Source organism: Ambystoma mexicanum, chromosome 1p (genome assembly GCF_040938575.1).
Source record: "Ambystoma mexicanum isolate Mex_15411 chromosome 1p, UKY_AmexF1_1, whole genome shotgun sequence".
NCBI lineage: Eukaryota > Metazoa > Chordata > Amphibia > Caudata > Ambystomatidae > Ambystoma > Ambystoma mexicanum.
In genome coordinates this window covers 412,834,660-412,853,622 of record NC_090921.1, presented here as the reverse complement: position 1 = coordinate 412,853,622, position 18,963 = coordinate 412,834,660, and the positions used below count along the sequence as shown (strand labels likewise).

General features: G+C 49.7%; 2 protein-coding genes across 3 annotated transcripts in view; one reads left to right on the top strand and one right to left on the bottom strand.

Moving 5' to 3' along the window:
* The window catches only part of CPAMD8 (C3 and PZP like alpha-2-macroglobulin domain containing 8), a 1,947,746-nt gene that overhangs the window by 623,253 nt on the left and 1,305,530 nt on the right, over nucleotides 1-18,963 (top strand). The window lies entirely within an intron of this gene.
* Nucleotides 1-18,963, bottom strand: part of LOC138571718 (uncharacterized) — a 662,275-nt gene that overhangs the window by 16,818 nt on the left and 626,494 nt on the right. The window lies entirely within an intron of this gene.

The following is an 18,963-nucleotide window of genomic DNA, read 5'->3' as shown; positions in this document are numbered from 1 at the left end:
CATACTGCCCTTCGCACTTTTAAAGAAGGATGGTACTAGCATGCTACAAATGGACACGCGCATGCTTCTACACAGCAGGCGTTTAAAGCTTCTGAACATCCTTCAGTTCAGTGCTTTTCCTGAGCTACTCGTACTAAAGAAAGCACCCAAGGACTTTTAGATGATTGATATAACTCTCGAAGGGCTATGCTGATGGATATTGTATTTAGTAGTGCATACATTAAAAACGGGCTGTAGAGAAGTGTAAGATGGGTGATCACCAATGCCAACGATCCAGCGCATTTATCTACCCCCTTTTCTGGTCGTCAGCTTTATGTTATGTTATGTTAAAAGTACTTGTATAGCACACCGTCACCAACGGAATTGGTCCCCAGGCGCTCTGGCGGATCTGTAAACGGGAAGGGCGGGTATGGTTGGGAGGAGGGGAGAAGGAGAGTGTGAAAAGTGGTGTGCTGTTTGCAGCTTCAGCTCGGTATACACTGAGTGCTGGGCTTTGGTGCTAGTGTCGGGCGAGGCCTCGAGTGCTGTGGGGGAACTTTATGTGTTGTTGATGCGGTGTGGTAAAGTGCATGCAGATTCCTGGGAGAGAGATGGTTGTGTGACTTTGTGTGGGTTTAAGTATGCAGAAGATTGAGGGTTGGGTTAGTGGGGTCTGTATTCTGATTCAGGTACTTATGGTTCCGTTAGAGTTGTATACCTGTGGGTTGGGTTGTTGCTGGTTCCTCATGGGCCGACTCGCTTTGGTGGTGCTGCGCTGATCCAGCTGTATCATAGTGAGTATTGTTTGGATTGGTAGGTGCGCCTAAACCTAATCTTCAGGTGTGGGACTGGGTAGGTAATATCTATTCTCAGGTTATCTAGTGTGACATTGGTTGGTTGAGGCTTTGAATGGTTCAGGGTTGGAGTCCTGTTGATGTGGTGTCCTAGTCAGGGCTTTAAGTGGGGTAAGAAATCGAGGGGGGGCCCTCATTTGGGGGCGTGGTTTGTGGGAGGGGCGTGGCCTAAAAAGTAGGCAAATCGTAGGGTATACACACAAATATATATAAATGTTATATATTTGTGTGTGTACCTTACTATGGTGTGTGTACTATGCAAGCCATCTTTTCTAAACATAGAGATATGTAACATATTTCTACGTTTATAAAAGATGGTTTGCAAAGTACACAAACCATAGTAAGGTACGCACACAAATATATAACATTTATATATATTTGTGTGCATATCCTACGGTTTGCCTAGTTTTCAGGCCATCTTTTTTTAAAAAAAGATTTCGGGTTTATAAAAGATGGCTTTGAAAGTACACAATTCAAGCCATCTTTTATAAAGCTTTGACTACGGACAAAATTGTCCGTCGACAAAGCTTTATAAAAGATGGCTTGAAATGTGTACTTTCAAAGCCATCTTTTATAAACGTCGAGGAATCCCCAGGTTCGCCGAGGGTTAAAGACGCCTCGGCGACCTGGGGAAACAAAGGGACAGTAACTGCCTCTGGTGACCTTTCGCGCGAGGGGTCACCAGAGGCAGTTACTATGACTGACAGAAGTGGCAGCCAGTCACAGCGTCGCTGTGGCTGGCTGCCACTTCTGTCGGCTCGCCTGACTTCATGGCAGGCGCATCTCCCGTCGCGGCTGCGGCCGTGACGGGATAATGCATTCCGCCAATGTTGCGGTTGGACGGGGGCCCCGGCAGGGCCCCGGCTCAGTCCCACTTTTTGGAGACTGCCGGGGCCCGGCTCCGGCAGGCCCCGGCCCACTTTAAGCACTGGTCCTAGTGCATCCGTCTTGGTGAGCCTGTGTATTCAGTCATTCGTTTCCTTCTGTCCTGACTGGTTCTTTGGTTTCTGTGGGGTGAACATCCTTGGGGCTATTGTTCAGTTGTAGTTTTTGTGTGGTGGGGCATTGTGCTTCCTGCAGTGTATTGGTGGACAGTGTGTAGTGATCAAACATTCTATTTCTCACCCACTGGATTGGGGCTCGTGGTGCAGTGCTTCCTTTCCCTCTCTATATTTTGTCCTTAGGGCTGTTGGGGATGGTTATAATTAAGGTTGTGGTCCTCTTAATGATTTGTCCTAGTGTTTCTGCCTTTGTCTTGCTATGTTTACGGTCTTTGGTTGTATTGCGCCTGTCTCCCGTTTGGTCGTTTAGTATGTCGTGGGATATTTACCCTGGCTTTTCCCCATTGATGTATCGGTGTGTATCAGGGTCTCTCTACATTAATTGATGTTTTAGTTGTGTGTGTGCCCCTGTGGCCGGGCTTTCTAGTTATGACGTGAAGAGCCAGGTTTTGAGTAATTTCCTGAATGATAGGTGGTTTCTTTTGTTACGTATGTACTTTGGAAGGTCGTTCCAGGTTTTCGGGGCTTGGTGAGAGAAGGGTGATCCTCCAAGTTTTCTTTTGTTGTAGGCGGATGTCCATGCGCTGATCTGAGCGTTATTGTTGGTTGATGTAGGCGCAGTTTCTCTCTTAAGAACTCAGCACCTTCGTTGTGTACTGCTCTGTGCATAATGCACATTGTTTTTAATTTTATTTGTTGTTTTATTGGTCGCCAATGTAGTGTTTTCTGCGCTGGTGCGGTGTGTTCTCTCCGGGATAGTTTCAGAAGTAGTCTGGCTGCCGCGTTTTGAATGCGTTGTTTTTTTAAGAGTCGTTCAGGCATGCCTAGGTATAGGCTATTGGCGTAGTCTACTTTGGACATGACGAGGGCGATGATGGTGGTTGTTTATTTGGCGAACGATAGGAACGGTAAGATCCTCTTTGCCGCTCACAGGAGGAAGAAGCATTTCTTGAGGAGAGCGTTTACTTGTGGCTCTAGCGTGAGATTATTGTCCATCAGAACCCCAAGGTTTTTTACAATCGGCGAGGGTGCTGGGGTTGTCCCGAGTTCCCTTGGCCAAGGGATGACTTGGTTTTCTCCTCCATTTTTTTTGACGATCATTATTTCAGTTTGCCTGGGTTGATTTTGATGGAGTTGGAGTTCATCCAGAACAATACATCGCGGAGGCAGTTTTCTAGTGTTGAGTTTATTTCTGGGTTGTCTTGTATTTTAAAGATTATTTGTCTATCCTCAGCGTAGTTGTAGCAGGTGAGGCCGTGGCTTTTGATGATTCTGATAAGTAGATACAGGTAGATGTCGAATAGTAGCGGGGAGAAGGATGATCCTTGTGATACTCCACAGGTGGAATATCTCGGGCTGGATTTGAAGGGTTTCAGCCATATGGTTTCCGTTCTGTTTGTTAGGAAAGATTTGATCAATAGTAGGGCAGTGTCTGTTATTCCATGTCCTTCTAATCTCTTTATGAGGGTGTCATGGTCGACTGTGTCGAATGCTGCCGATAGGTCTAAGAGTATCAAGGCAGTGCTGTTGTCCGAGTCTGCGTTGATTTTTAGATCGTCCCATATTGAGAGTAGAGCTGATTCCGTTCCTCTCAGTGGTATGAAGCCAACTTGTGCCTGATCTAGTAGGCCGTGCTCTTCTAGAAACTCTTGGGTTGTTTTGTATATGTGCGTTTCGAGCAGCTTGGCTGTATACAGGATGTTGGAGATGGGTCTGTAGTTGGAGAGGTCCTCTACGTTTCCCGCTGTATCTTTGAGTAGTGGCCTGAGGTATGCAGTTTTGAAGGCTTGTGGCACTTTCCCAGTTGCGATGGAATGGTTGAGGACGTTCCTGTGATATTCCATGGGTGTTCCTTGTTTAAGAATCTATTTGTATATGTCTAGTGGGCAGGGGTCTTCGGGGGACCCTGAGTTATTGCTTTCATTCACCAGTTTGACGAATGTCTCCACTGATATTTCTGGAAAGCTTTGTAGTTTGTTTGGGTGCTCCTCCTGGGTGTAGGTGGGGTTGTGGTCATATCAGACGGTCTGCTTTGTATGGTTTGTTGGATGTTAGTGATTTTGTTTTTGAAATGGTCTGCAAGGTCATTGCAGAATTCGTGGACGGAGTTAGTGTGTTGTTACATCACGGAGCGTTTTTTATTTCGTTTATGATTTTGAAGAGTTCATTTTGGGTGTTTGGTGCTTCGAAGATTTGGTTGTCGCAGTGTTTCATCTTGCTTTTTGTATTTCCTTTTTGTATGGCCGGTTATGTTGTAGGAATTTCAGTTTGTTCGCTGCGTTGTTTTGTTTTCTCCAATCAAGTTCTAGTCTTCGGGTTTTCCTTTTCATGGTCCTAAGTGGTGGGGAGAACCATTTTGCCGTTGACCATTTATTAGAAGAAGCAAAGGGTTTTTCTTTGGCGATGTTGTCTATAGTAGTTATAATCCAGGAATGCAGCAGGGTTACCTTTTTGTCCAGGTCATCTTCTTACATGAATGTTGGGTGTGGTTTGCTTAACTCCAGGAGTTCATTGAGGTTGGGGTTTTGATGGTTCTTCAATTTCTTTTCATGGTGTTCGTTGTTTTGTCCGGTTGACTGTTTGTTGGGGTGGTCATTTTGATTACGAAGGGGATGATAAGGTGGTCGATCCAGGGTATTTGAATATGGGGTGCCGTGGTAAGGAGTAGTTTGTTCGCGAAGATTGCGTCAAGTGTATGCCCTGCCGAGTGGGTTGCTCCTTTGACTAGTTGTTGTAGGTTCATTGCTGCTAGTTGGCTGGTTAGCGATTTTTATATGGCCGTGGTTTCTACTTCGAACCAGATGCTGAAGTCTCTGTGGACTATCAGGTGATTGTGTTTGATGGCTAGGATGGTGATTGCTTCTGTGAAGGCGTCTATGAAGGTTGCATCGTAGGTTGGTGGTCTATATATTAGTATGATTTTCAGGTTTGTTTTGAGGCTTACTGCTAGACGTATGATTAGGGATTCGCATTTATCGATGTTTAGTGGGTCTTCCAATTTGATATCCAGGTGTTCCTTGTGAATGATTGCCAGCTCTCCCCCTCCTTTGGTTTTTCTGTTTGCTTGGACGCATTTGAAGTATTCAGGCAGGCAGGCAGTTGTTGAGGGTGATCTTGTAGTTGTTGTCTAGCCAAGTTTCTGTTACAAAGAGGATGACGATCTGTTGCAAACAGGATGTCGATGTCAAAGCTTTAGCTTTGGTTTCTCAGGACGATCGATCCACTGTGTCTGCCTCCGTCTGGTTTTACTTAATTCAATGTTATGTGTATGCACTGCTTTTGCTAAAATAGTGTTGCTTGTATACATTACACTTTCCTCCAGATGAGGCTTTCCGAAGTTGCAGCTCAGTTTCTTACCTTTGTGTTATGACGCAACATCTTGATCTAATAGTACTCATCATTGACACTTTTATGCCTCCTTATGGGGGCTCATCATTAACATCCTCAACACCATCAACACCCTCGAAGTGCATAAACGAGTGTTAAAATCTGGCGTTTAAGGGGTTTGCCAGGTTTAATGTCAGCGTTTTGCACTCTAGGGTATTTTATCATTTCTGCAGGTGAACTGAGGGCACAGGAAGGGGTAACATTTTCAGCTTTGTTTTCCTGCCCCTCAGTTGTTTTTACACAAGCATGCAACTGTAAAATCAATGGATTCCTAGTGAACCCGCCTATTTTTGCCACCTGCTAAAAGCAACTAGAATTAACAGGAATCTATTGAAAAGCCTACCCAAACATAGCTTGGAGGAGGTATTCACATTGTTTGCACTATGAAGTGAAACTGAAGTGTATTAAGGCAATTTAATTTCACCTGTTTAAAAAAATAAAATTCTCTTGCAAATCAAAATTGCACATTGGGGACCAAAGTGCACAAAAGTGCAAACATAGGCAGTATCCTCCGTGCACTTTACACGTTTTGCTAAATTAGGCTGACTCTGTTTATTCAAAAGGAACAGGAATATTTCTATCACTTCATACTCACCTTTCCCCTGGTGCATACATACTTGAACATATCCTTGTTGGAATGCAGTTCAATTCATGCCTGATTCTAGACTGACTTTATCTATCTGGAGATTTGGCCTCCGGAGCTGGACTCAATACTCCACATGAAACCTTGTGATTGATATGCACAGACGTATCAACACCTCCTCTATTTTCTTTTATAACTTTTCCATTCTTTGCCTCAGTGCACCCATTTTTAAGACACATCAGATGTCTACACTAACCTTGTCTGAGTGCTTCAGGATTTTGAAGGAACTCAAAATTGGTCAAGCAGAAGAAAAGATAAGCTCCCCACATATTCAAATATATTTTGGACAGCCCAGCTAATAAATTCAATGTCATGAGCCATGATTTGAATAGTTCCATAATGTACTCACAGGATCACGGTTTAGGTTGCACAACTCTATGATTTAATTTTCAATGTAATGGTTTTTCTCCTGGAGATTGCTCATCTGATAGATAGCCTCATCCAGCTCTGTTGCTTTGGAAAAACTTCGACAGGGGGTGTAGTGGACCTCTGGCGATCCGTCTTGCTCTGTGCTCGATCGTTGGCTCTGGACGTGACGTCAGACGTCATATACTGTGTCACTACACCCCATACCTCAGTTCTTTTTTCTGCGCTCTTGACACGCTGCTGTGAGAAACACGACTTGAGTCTTCGACTCTGTTTTTTGTCAAAAAATCGAACATATTTTTCTAAAAACCTTGGCTGCAATGGCCTCTCCCTGGATCTCGGGTTTTAAAAGGTGCATGTAACAACCTATTATGCTACTGGGAATGTTGTATATATAATATGCGGAATGTGGAACTGACAGAGGTGGAATGAGAATCTCAGCATTAATCATGCTAGTTGAAAGGAGCTGTGGACAAGGCCGGTGGGGCGTATTACAGCTCATACTTCCAGGTAAATAAATTATCTTTTACTGCTTAAGAGCCATCATTTCACTGGCGACAAGGACTCTGTGTCGCATTGGCCCCAATTAGTAATTGTGACATCATACCTGAACACCTAGCGGCATCCGTCTATGTGACTCTATCTTGGGATGCCAAGGCAACTCCTACAACAAACTGCGAAGCAATACTAATGAAACCAAACTGTGCTGCAAATCAACAGAAGTAAATCCGCTCGCAGTGTTGCACAGACTTTCCTTTAGGCCAGCAACCAACACATGTGAAATAAAACTGAATACAACAATTTCATAACCATGTTGTGTCTATCACTGGATACACTAAAACACAGGCAGAGGCAGTTCTTCACACGACCACATACACAAAAAGTGAATGGTTCTAGGACAATGTTGTTTACACGCTCCAAAATGCATATTATGAGATCAAATAGTTTTGCTCCTACAAGAGTGTAAACCATGTACATGTATTTGCAGCAAGTCAATAAATAAAGGAAAAACTCAATTTTTCTTTAAGAGCCTTACAGTATTGCAGTGCAGTTGCAAGTCAGCCATAGTGCCAGTGTCAGAGTGTGCATCCCTACTTCCGGGACTCAGCAAAGACGTCTTAACCAGTTGCAAGCACCATTACAATAATCAGTGTTTCTACAGCCATTATTGCATCATTTTGGTGCAACTTTATAGCGAGCCCAGCACATGTGCCAGAAAGTGTGCCTTGTAGATACTGCATTTGGTGCTCCAAGTACATGTCCACATTGAATCCTTGATCTCTGTATACCACAGACAGGATGGCTTTACAAGGAGAGCCACCTCCTAACTACTTTCTGGAGATACAAGAAGAACCAAATATACCTTGGAAGAGGTGAAAGAAGAGGTTCCATCACTATGTCTTAGCTATGCATGGAGTAAACTTTGCTGGAAAAAGGAAAACACATCTCCTAATGCACTGCCTTGGGAATTATGGCCAAGAACAATTTGAAAACCTACCTGCTCTATCGGAAGAATAAGCTTATGGCTTATCAGAATGAGAAGTGCATCAAGATGTTGGACAAACACTATGAAAAATGTACAAGCATTATATTAGAAAGATATCATTTTGAAAAAAGGAAACGGGGAAAGGAAGAGTCAGTGGAACAATATATCAAGTCTCTGAGAGGTTTAGCTGCTTTGTGCGAATTTGGTCATACGTTGAACAAGAAGCTACGTGAACAATTTATGCTTGAATTTTCTCCAGCATGGGTTCTGGCATGGATTCACATTCTCATGAATATTCTCCGTCGTCAGGCTGGGAATCCTCAGTAAAGAAAAAATCAGTATCAGTTTCATTTCTGATCTGTCTTTCTTAGTAGTAACCAATCACTGGTCTCTGGGTCATACTGCTCCCAGCCAATGACTGCCCTCTCCCTAAGCTCCGCCTCTGGCAGCCATCTTCAGATTTTTACCGCACGCTCAAGTGTTGGCAGTCCTCGTGTTTAGCTCTCGAGCTTTTGCTGCGTCTTTGCGCTTTTTCAAAGAGATTTTCTCATTTTTCGGTCAAATAGAGCCTCAAGCTCCACCGTGTCTACATCCGATGAACGGGACCCGCTTCGGATTTTTCTACGGCCCTCAAGGGTGAAGTTTTCGTCGAGTTACGCTTCTTGGAGGAGTCCAGAAGTTTCTGTGGCCTACCCCGGACATGGCTCAGGAGAAAGGAAGCTCAACGCCCGGAAAGCTGTTCAGGGTTTGCCCTGGATGCCAGCTGCAGAATGTGTTCAAAGAGGACAAGCATTCGAAGTGCCTCTACTGCCTTCATGAGGACAAAAGGGACGTGGTGAAGGACTTTGCTTTTTGCGGGAAAATGTCAGAACGGACCATCAAGGATCAACATCTTCGTCTCTCCAACTGGCTGGAAGGAAAGAGCCTGTCAGGTGAGAAGAAGAAGAAGAAGTCTGAGCAGTCTTCTAAGTCTTGTGAGGGCGCCCCAGCGACGGGGGCCCAACAGAAGGCAAAGCACCGCGAGTCCACGGGCACCGGGAGCGCCGAGCGGTCGGGCTCCTCGGCTGCCAGGCAGGGCACATCCTCTCCAGCACCATCAACCACGAGCCAACGCTCTGGCTCAGGGAAGAGGAAAGCCGAGAACCTGGCGAAGCTTCTGGAGAGGCCCCGGTCGGTCTTGAAGGATCCAGCCGAGGGGGACCGAGGCAGTGACCCTCCACCCAAGGTGAAGGCCACAGGCCCACAGAAGGTGGTGAAGGCCTTGATTCACCCGGCTAAGGCCTCTATCGAGGAAGTTGTGGTGGCCCTGGCGCAGCCTGGGGAGGCTACACCAGTGGAGGCGACCTCGGGGCCCAGAGTTTCTCTGCCACTGCGGAGGAAGACCTCTTTCAGGCCCATCGAGAAGACCCCCGTGAAAAAAGAGGAGGGGAGCCGGTGGCCATTGTTGACACAGACACAGCCTCCGAGGAGGAACTGGTTGAAGTCTTGGAGGGCCTCGACGAGGGCGTCAAAGAGGCCCAGTCCCAGGGGAGGGATCCCGACGAGGAGGACGATGAGAGCGCCGGCAGCGCCGGCGAGGTTTATTGTCAACCGTCACGCCTGTCGCTTCCGGAGCCGCAGGACAACTCAGCGGCCATTTCGTTGGCAATACAATCCTTATGTTCGGAGATAAGGACAAAATTGCCCCTACCACCGACGGAGGAGCCCGAACCAGGCCCGACGGAGGAACCAGAGCCAGGCCTGTCGGGAAGTCCCCCAAACAAGAGAAGACAGACCCATCCAGCCCCGCCTTTTCAGCCCCCGCGGCCTGCTCAGCCTTTGTCCACGTCCCCTGTACCTGGGGATGACACGGGAACTGACACGGCCACGACGGGTACGGATGACGACGGCGGTGACGACGGGATGGAACTCCTATCGCCTCCAGCCCGGGCCTCCCCACCCGACGAGATTGGGTCTTTCCACGCAATGATCGCCAGGGCATCTGAGCTTTTTCAGCTCTGCCCCAAAGAGAAGAAGAAGCAAGGTTTCCTTTACCAACGGCGCGAGGCCAAGAGGAAGACGGTCCTCGCCGTGCCTCTGTTGGATGACATCTGGGACGAGGGTCTCACCCTTCTCAAGAACCCGTCTACGATGCCTGCCAAGAGGGATCGGTATGAGAAGAAGTACTGAGTCCCTGACGCGGCCTCTTTGTGCCTTAGGGCGCAACCGACCCCTGACTCGGTCGTCTCAGCGGCGGCCAAGAAGTAAGCGGTTGGGCATCAGCCTCAACGTCAACTTCCCTGCCGGACGGCGAAGGAAAGAAGCTGGATGCAATGGGACGACGAGTTATCTCGTCGGAGGCAACAACGGTTAAGGCGGCCAACGCCCTCGCGATCGTGGTCTGCTATGACAGGGAGTTATGGTACAAGATCGCCCCCCTGTTGGACTTCCTACCGGACGACAAAAGGGCTGAGGCCCTGGAGATCTTGCAGGAAGGTGAGGTGGCATCGGACCACGCCATACCAGTGGCAACAGACATTGCTGAGACCAGTTCTGCCAGCTAGGCAACAGCGTTTTCCTCAGACGACGAGGGTGGCTCAAGGCGACGGATTTCCGCCAGGACGTACAAGCCAAGGTTTCGGACATGGCGTTCGACGGGAACAACCTGTTTGGGAAAACAGTGGATGAGTCCCTCCAAGCCATCAAGGCGGACACGGAGACAGCTAAGGCCCTTGGAGTTCTCCAGCAATGAAGGCCGTCCTTTCGGAGTTCCGGAGACAAGCAGGGTGCCTTCAAGGGATTCGGCGGTGGCTCCTCTACATACCGCCAAGCGGCCCGCTCCTCATCGCAGGAAGCCTATAGAGGACGAGGCAAGTCGGGTGGATCCCGCCGTCGTCGCCAGGGAGGCCAAGGCGGCAAGGCGTCCTCCAAGCAAGATTGAACCGACCGTGGTGTTGGGCCCCCACTGAAGCACCCTGGTGGGAGGCCGGCTGGCGAAGTTCGTCAGCGTGTGGGAGTCCATCTCCACCAACCGTTGGGTGCTGGACGCCCTGGCCCAGGGGCATGCCCTCGAATTTCTAAAAAAGTGCGCATTCTTCCCGTGGCCAGGAAAGAAAACCACATCCCTCAACTACTGTTGGAGGTAAGGGCGATGCTCAAGAAAGGTATCATTGAGCTCGTCCCAAAGAGGCTCCGGGGCTCCGGAGTATACTCAAAGTACTTCCTCGTGAAAAAGAAGACAGGAGGATGGCGCCCCATCCTGGACCTGAGACGACTGAACAAGTACATCAAGGCACAGAAGTTCCGGATGGTCACCCTCCAGCACGTGCTGGGACAGCTTGAGAAGGGCGATTTCCTGTCGTCGTTGGATTTTGAGGATGCATACTTTCACATTCCCATTCTAAAAGGACACCGGAAGTTCCTCAGGTTTGTGGTCCCAGGGCGGCACTACCAGTTCAAGGCCCTCCCATTCGGATTGAAGTCGGCACCCAGGGTTTTCACCAAGTGCCTCGCTCCAGTGGCGGCACGGCTGCGCCTGCAGGAGATCCACGTCTACCCCTACCTGGGCGATTGGCTCATCCGCGTAAGGACAAGGGAGCTCGCTGTAGAACACACTGCGAAGACCGTCCAGCTGCTCACTGACCTGGGGTTCTCAATCAACTTCCCCAAGTCCCACCTGGTCCCCTCTCAAGTCGCACTGTTTCTGGGAGCCAAGCTCAACACAGTGGCGCGTCTGGCCTCGCCGTCGGAGGAAAGGACAAAGGCCATCCTAGGCAAGGTGCAGCGTCTGCTGGTCACGGACATGGCCAGGGTGAGGTCCATCAAGTCCCTCCTCGGGATGATGTCCTCTTGCATTTATCTCATTCGCCTGTGCCGGCTTCGGATGCGCCCTCTACAGGAGTTCCTCGACACCTGCTGGATCCAAGCGACGGGCAGCTTCGAGGACAGGATCCCTCTCAACGAGACCTTCCGACGAGCGATCCGGTGGTGGGGCACCCGCGCTCATCTAGTGCCAGGGACAGACTTTCAGACCACAGCCCACGAGGCGACGGTGACGACGGATGCCTCCCTGGAGGGGTGGGGAGCGCACACCGGAGATCTTCACGTGAGAGGCCTTTGGCTCCCGGAGGAGAGGCCGCTCCACATCAACATCAACATCCTGGAGCTCCGGACAATGTTCTGGGCCTTCAGCTCCTTTCTCCCGTCCCTCAAGGGCAAGGTGGTGAGGATCTTCACTGACAACATCACCACGATTTTCTACATCCGGAAGCAGGGCGGAACCAGATCACCAGCCCTATCCAAGGAAGTCCAGGATCTGTGGCATTGGGCCGTTGCTCAAGGGATGTTTCTGGTGCCGTTTCATCTGGCAGGGATAAAAAACACCATTGCCGACTCACTCAGCAGAGAGCTGCGCTCGTGCCACGAGTGGGAACTACGCCAGGATCAAGTGGACCGACTCTTTCAGCGATGGGGCAAACCCCAGATTGACCTGTTGGCGACGGCGATGAACTCCAAGTGCCAGAGGTTCGCCAGCAGGTTGCCCCAACCGAGGAGCATGGGCGATGCTTTCTCGTTCCCCTAGGACGGCTTGTTCCTATATGCGTTCCCTCCGTTGCCGTTGCTGCTCCGACTCATCAACCAGCTTAAGAGGTCCCGGTGCAGGATGATCCTCGTTGCACTGGCGTGGCCGAGTCAGATCTGGTTCCCGGACCTTCTGGACTTGTCGGCGTCAATACCGGTCAAGCTGCCGACGGACGCAGATCTTCTTTCCAGAGAAGGAGGCGCCATCCTTCATCACGACCTGGAGTCACTGAACTTGCAGGCCTGGCTCCTGCAGCACTAGAGTTTGGAGGGTACGATATCCCGGCTGACTGCAGAGAGGTTCTTGCAAAGGCCAGGGTGTCCTCAACTCTCAAGTGCTACGGACATAAGTGGAAGAGGTTCTCTGTCTGGTGCCGTGCACAGAAGATTAACCCTCTGCGGATTACGGCCCCTCAAGTACTGCCGTACCTACTGTTGCTGGCCAAGGCTGGACTAGCTCACGCTTCCATCAAGATACATCTGGCTGCGATCTCCCGATACACCAGAACTACGGGACGGGCGTCTTTGTGGTTTCATCGCCTGGTGAAGGAATTTATGAAGGGACTGTCCCGATCGTTCCCGCCAGTGAAGGCTCCTGCCCCGGTGTGGGAACTCAACATGGTGCTGTCTAGGCTCATGGGGGCGCCATTCGAGCCTCTGCATTCGGCGCTGTTGAAGTTCCTGTCGTGGAACACAGCATTTCTTGTGGCCATCACCTCCGCACGACGAGTGGGAGAGATCCAGGCCCTATCCTGCAAGCCTCCATACTTGACTTTTCACGACACGAGGTTGGTGCTGAGGACGCACTCCTACTTTATGCCCAAGGTGCCGTCGGACTTCCACCTCAACGAGCCCTTGGTGTTACTAGTTTTCTTCCCGTCGCCTTCGTCGCCGGCCGAGAGGACTTTGCACTCGCTGGATGTGTGTTTGTGAACTTTGGACCTGTGAACCAAGGGAAGGCTCTCTCGAAGGCTTCCATTTCCAGATGGCTCTCCGGCTGCATCATGCACTGTCACCGGTTGGCAAACCGACCATTGCCCGGCCGTCCGAGAGCCCATTCGACCAGAGCGATCACTGCTACCATGGCGTTCTTGTCTGGTGTGCCCCTGCTGGACATCTGCAGGGCTGCTACGTGGAGGTCGATGCACACCTTCACGAGAATTTACTGCGTCTACCGGGATTTCAGGGAGAAGTCCAGAGTCGGCCAAGCAGTGCTGCGGAACCTGTTCGCCTGAAGGTGGGCCTGGTGAGGAGGTAAGAGTGTCTAATGTTGAGTTTTTGTAATGCTTAATGTTGAGCCTTTGCCACCTCCCGTGGTTGTACATGTGTGTACTGCTATGCATTCTTATATTCATGAGCATGTGAATCCATGCCAGACCCCATGCTGGAGAAGGAACAAGTTACATACCTGTAACTGTTGTTCTCCAGCATGGGTCTGGCATGGATTCACATGCGAACCCTCCCTCCTACCCCTCTGCGGCTCTTCACTTGGTCATACTGCCACTTTACGTGCTACCAAATCTGAAGATGGCTGCCAGAGCCGGGGCTTAGGGAGAGGGCAGTCATTGGCTGGGGGCAGTATGACCCAGAGACCAGTGATTGGTTACTACTAAGAAAGACAGATCAGAAACTAAACTGATACTGATTTTTTCTTTACCGAGGATTCCCAGCCTGACGATGGGGAATATTCATGAGCATGTGAATCCATGCCAGACCCATGTTGGAGAACAACAGTTACAGGTAAGTAACTTGTTCTTTATAATGAAAAAGTGAGAGAAGCAGTATGGGCTAAGAACAATCAAACTATTGATGAGGTCATAAGAGTAGCAAAAGAAGTGGAGCATACTCACAGGTGCGTCAAGGAGTTGGAGAACAGGGTCGAAAGAGAGGAGATGAAACCAGTAGAAGACCAGGTTATGGAAGCACCTATTGATCCGACAAAGAAATGCGAAAACAAGAAACAGAAGGTTCGGAAGGATAATGGAAAAAGGAGAAATATAAGGAGCAGCGGTAGGAAGGATGAATCCGACAAGAAAAGGTGTTTTTGTTGTGATAGTCCTTCTCATTTCGCAAGCAGTGACAAATGCCAGGCAATTAAAGCTATGTGCAAAAGAGGCAACAGGCATGGGCATTTTACCTCATGTTGCAGGACAAAAGGTGAGAATATTACCCTTTTGGATGAACTATGTGAGGACATGGAGGACTGCACATGTCTTATTGATTTTACCTCGGAGTAAGTCACCATGGTACAGGATGATGATTCCGACACCGAAAAACCCATGGCCACCATTGAGCTTCAAGGAATGAAACTGGATATGGTGATAGATTCAGGGGCAAAGTACACGTTATTGCCCAAACATTTGTTTGAAAAGGGATTATAAAGTTCCATATCTCTCAATGCAGTTGGTATACGTCCAGTTGCCTGTGGTGGAAAGAGAAAAGGTTTGGAGGGTTAGTTCTGGGCTTCATTGAAATTAAAAGACAGGTCAGCAAAATGCAAAGTGTATGTTTCTAAGAAAGCTAGTACTCCCCTACTAAGCTGGTCCCATCAGAAATGTCTTAAGGTAAAGTTAGATCCCAATGCTGAGGAAACTGGTTATGCCGTAGAAGGCAGTATTGATTTGGCTCACCATGCTGAGTTTCGTGATGTTAGGCAGCCTCAAATGTTTTATGCACAAAATAAGAGTAAAACAAGAATCCGTTCCTGTTGTGCATGAACTTAGGAGTGTACCATTAGCCATCAGGGATGCAGTTAAGGAGGAATTCTTAACCATGGAGAAGAATGAGGTTTTTGAAAGGGTAGAGGCTGCTCAATGGGTCTCTCGTTTGGTAGTGGTACATAAGCCTAATGGCAAGGTTCTGCATTGATTTAACATCTGTGAATCATTGTATAATTCCAGATAGGCATCCCTTACCCAATATTTCAGAGATGCTTGGTACCATTAAAGAGGCAAAGATTATGAGCACATTAGATCTGAGGTCTGCTTATCACCAGATTGCACTCCATCCATCCTCCAGGAATATGACTGCATTAATTACGCCAAAAGGTTTATTTCAGTGCAAATGCATGCCTTTCGGATTAGTTTCAGCTGCCTCCGTTTTCCAACGCATTATGTACCAGTTATTTCATGACATGGATGGTGTTCTGTGCTTCCAGGACGATGTGTTGGTATACGGGAAAGATCAGAAGGAACATGATAAGAGATTGAAGGAAGTATTAAATAATTTTATGGAAGCAGGATTAAACTTGAGTAAGGACAAATGTAAGTTTAATAAAACATCCATCCAAATTTTGGGACATAGCATATCTGAAAGAGGTATTGAGCCTAAGGCAGGGTTAGTGGACAATATTGTGAAATTTCCCAGTCCCTCTGACATGGAGAAAATAGTATCCTTTTTAGGCATGTCGGAATACTATTCCAAATTTGTGCCAGGCTTGCAAGCAAATCCACTCACATGAGGGTATAAGTAAGAAAAGGGGCAAGATTCCATTGGTCCGATCAGATTTCCAGGCGAATGTGGGCCTAATTCACAGAACTGTTTTATAATGGCAAAATCCCATTGGAAAACGCTCTGTGAATAAGGGCCTAAGTTTGCCCTCACAAAGGCACTCACATTGAAGAACTATTTTTTTTTAAACACTTTAAATAAAGTTTATGAAAAGTGATAACAAATAAGCAATCAAGTAACATATGTAGTACAGCAAAGTAAAACAATCATTCTAAGCAATTAACAATGAAATCAGAAATCATGGTATATATAAGCTGAACAATGAATCTAAATCACTAATAACACACAATGGTTAAATAATATACAGTTCAATAAACTAATAAAACACAAAACACAAGACAGGACAAAACTCATACTCACAACACAAAACCCCACTAGACAACATCAAGCAAAGTCACAAACACTCTGTCTAAATATTAATCATAAAATTCATTGAATGGTCCCCATTGTTCCATATAAACATCCTCCCTATGTTGCTTACCAAACTTACAGGCCGATTCATGGAATAATTAGCGCAGCGCAAGTGGCCAAAAACGTGCGATTCGCAGTGGAATAGCGAAAATCGCAGTGCAAGTGCAAAAATCGCACGAAAAGCAGCGCACATTGATTCATGGAAGGGCGTGCGCGAGAAAACCATCGGATGTGCGCTAAAAAAGTGCGCGGCGCACGTTGGCGCACAGGCCATCTAACGGCGTGCGCCAGGTCACAGCGAAAATCGCACAGGCCACAGCGAAAATCGCACATAGCGCGGCGCACACAACAAAAGTAGGCGGAACACGGGGCGTACCACTCGGAATGGGGAACAACTTGCCAAAATGTGGGCGTCACGGGGGAAGTACAGGGTGCAAGTGCGCTGAACGCCCACACGCTCGCCTACAACACGTATTCATGGAATCGAATAGGGCAAAAAAGCGCGCGGTCAAACCAGCGCACAGGCACAAACACGACCGCCACAAGAAAGCAGGCGGTAGCGTCTCTGCGCCTGTAATAAATGTGCGCCAAAAGGTGCGTCAACAAATAGCACCTATATACAGCTATGATGAATGTCCTATACTGTGGCCCTCCAGGACAAATGACGTGCAAAGGGGTACCCACAAACACGGACACCCGCTGACTGAAAAATAACGTGTGCGTGTATTGCGGGGTGCGCAGGAACTTTCACACGCGATTTGGCAGGGTACGTGGATTTCAGGGGTGCGCGGGAAGTTCCACACGCGATTTGGCCGGGTACGTGCACGGGAATTTCCACACGCAACTTGGCTGGGTACGTGGATCTCAGGGGTGCGCGGGAAGTCTCACACGCGATTTGACAGGGTATGTGGATTTCAGGGGTGCACGGGAAGTTCCACACGCGATTTGGCCGGGTACGTGCGCGGGAATTTCCACACACGATTTGGCTGGGTACGTGGATCTCAGGGGTGCGCGGGAAGTCCCACACGCGATTTGGCAGGGTACGTGGATTACAGGGGTGCGCGGGAAGTTGCACAAGCAATTTGGCCGGGTACGTGCGCGGGAATTTCCACACGCGATTTGGCTGGGTACGTGGATCTCAGGGGTGCGCGGGAAGTCCCACACGCGATTTGGCAGGGTATGTGGATTTCAGGGGTGCACGGGAAGTTGCACACGCTGTTTGGCCGGGTACGTGCGCGGGAAATTCCACACGCGATTTGGCTGGGTACGTGGATCTCAGGGGTGCGCGGGAAGTCTCACACGCGATTTGGCAGGGTACGTGGATTTCAGGGGGGCGCGGGAAGTTCCACACGCGATTTGGCCGGGTACGTGCGTGGGAATTTCCACACGTGACTTGGCTGGGTACGTGGATCTCAGGGGTGCGCGGGAAGTCCCACACACGATTTGGCCAGGTACGTGCGCGGGAATTTCCACACGCGATTTGGCTGGGTACGTGTATTTCAGGGGCACGTGGGAAATTCTACACGCGATTTGGCTGTGTGCTCCCAGGTATTCCCTGTACACCCTCCACTGCCCCTGCAGGCAGCCGACACCACAGGGGACTACCCTGCACACCTGCTCATGTCACCCAGCACCCCCACCCCCCAGCAGTGTGGGGCACCCTCCACCAGGCCCCCACTCATGTCCCCTATCACCCCCACCCCCCAGCATCCAGGGGCACCCTCCACCAGGCCCCCACTCATGTCCAACTCATGTCTCCCACCACCCCACCCCTCAGCAGTGCAGGGGCACCCTCCACCAGGCCCCCACTCATATCCCCCTGCACCACCAGCCACCATGGGCATCCCCCACCAGGCCCCCACTCATGTCCCCCTGCACCCCCACCCCCTAGCATCCAGGGGCAGCCTCCACCAGGCCCCCACTCATGTCTCCCACCATCCCCACCCCCCCAGGAGTGTGGGGCACCCTCCACCAGGCCCCCACCCATGTCTCCCACCACCCCCACCCACCAGCCACCATGGGCAGCCCCCACCAAGCCCCCACTCATGTCTCCCACATCCAAGGGTCCATGAGCCCAACTGAACAAAGGAAACCTACAAAAAACCCTAACTAAAATGCAACTATATACAAAAAGTGGAGCAGTGTCCGTCGACTCCAAATCATAAGAAGAAACAAAGGAAACCTAAAACTAAAGAACTATATACAAAGGCGGCGGGCAAGTCCAGCGGCTCACTCCGTGGTGTTCCGGGCCAGGGCATCATCAAACTCCTCGTCTATGTCCCGGAGGCGGTCCTGTTCCATGGCCCCGAGGGTCCGCAGGGACGACGCCATCTGCTCCTCCAACCCCCTGCGGATTGCCTCGAGGCACTCGGCCCGCCTCAGGGCCCTCCGCATGGAGTTCTCCGCCCTGACCATCGTGAGCCGCGCCTCTTCCGCCCGCCGCCGCTCCGCACCTATCTGCTGGCCCAACCGCAGCCACACGGAAGACACTTCCTGTCCTGGGTCCTCCTGCCCTCCGGCCGATGCCTGACCCTCCGATGTTGATGGCCTCGAGCCATGATGCCTCCCACGTTGACTCTGCTGCTGCCTCCGACGCAACCGCCTCTGCCAGCACAACGGCATCCAGGCTGATGGAATCCACCGACGCCCTCGTGCACGTGCCCTGCCTGATGATGCCGGCGCATCCTCCATCTGCTGGGATACAGTTGCTGTGGTGTCCACCCCTGCTGGACCTCCGACTCCCGACGGTGGCAGGGATGGGATCCC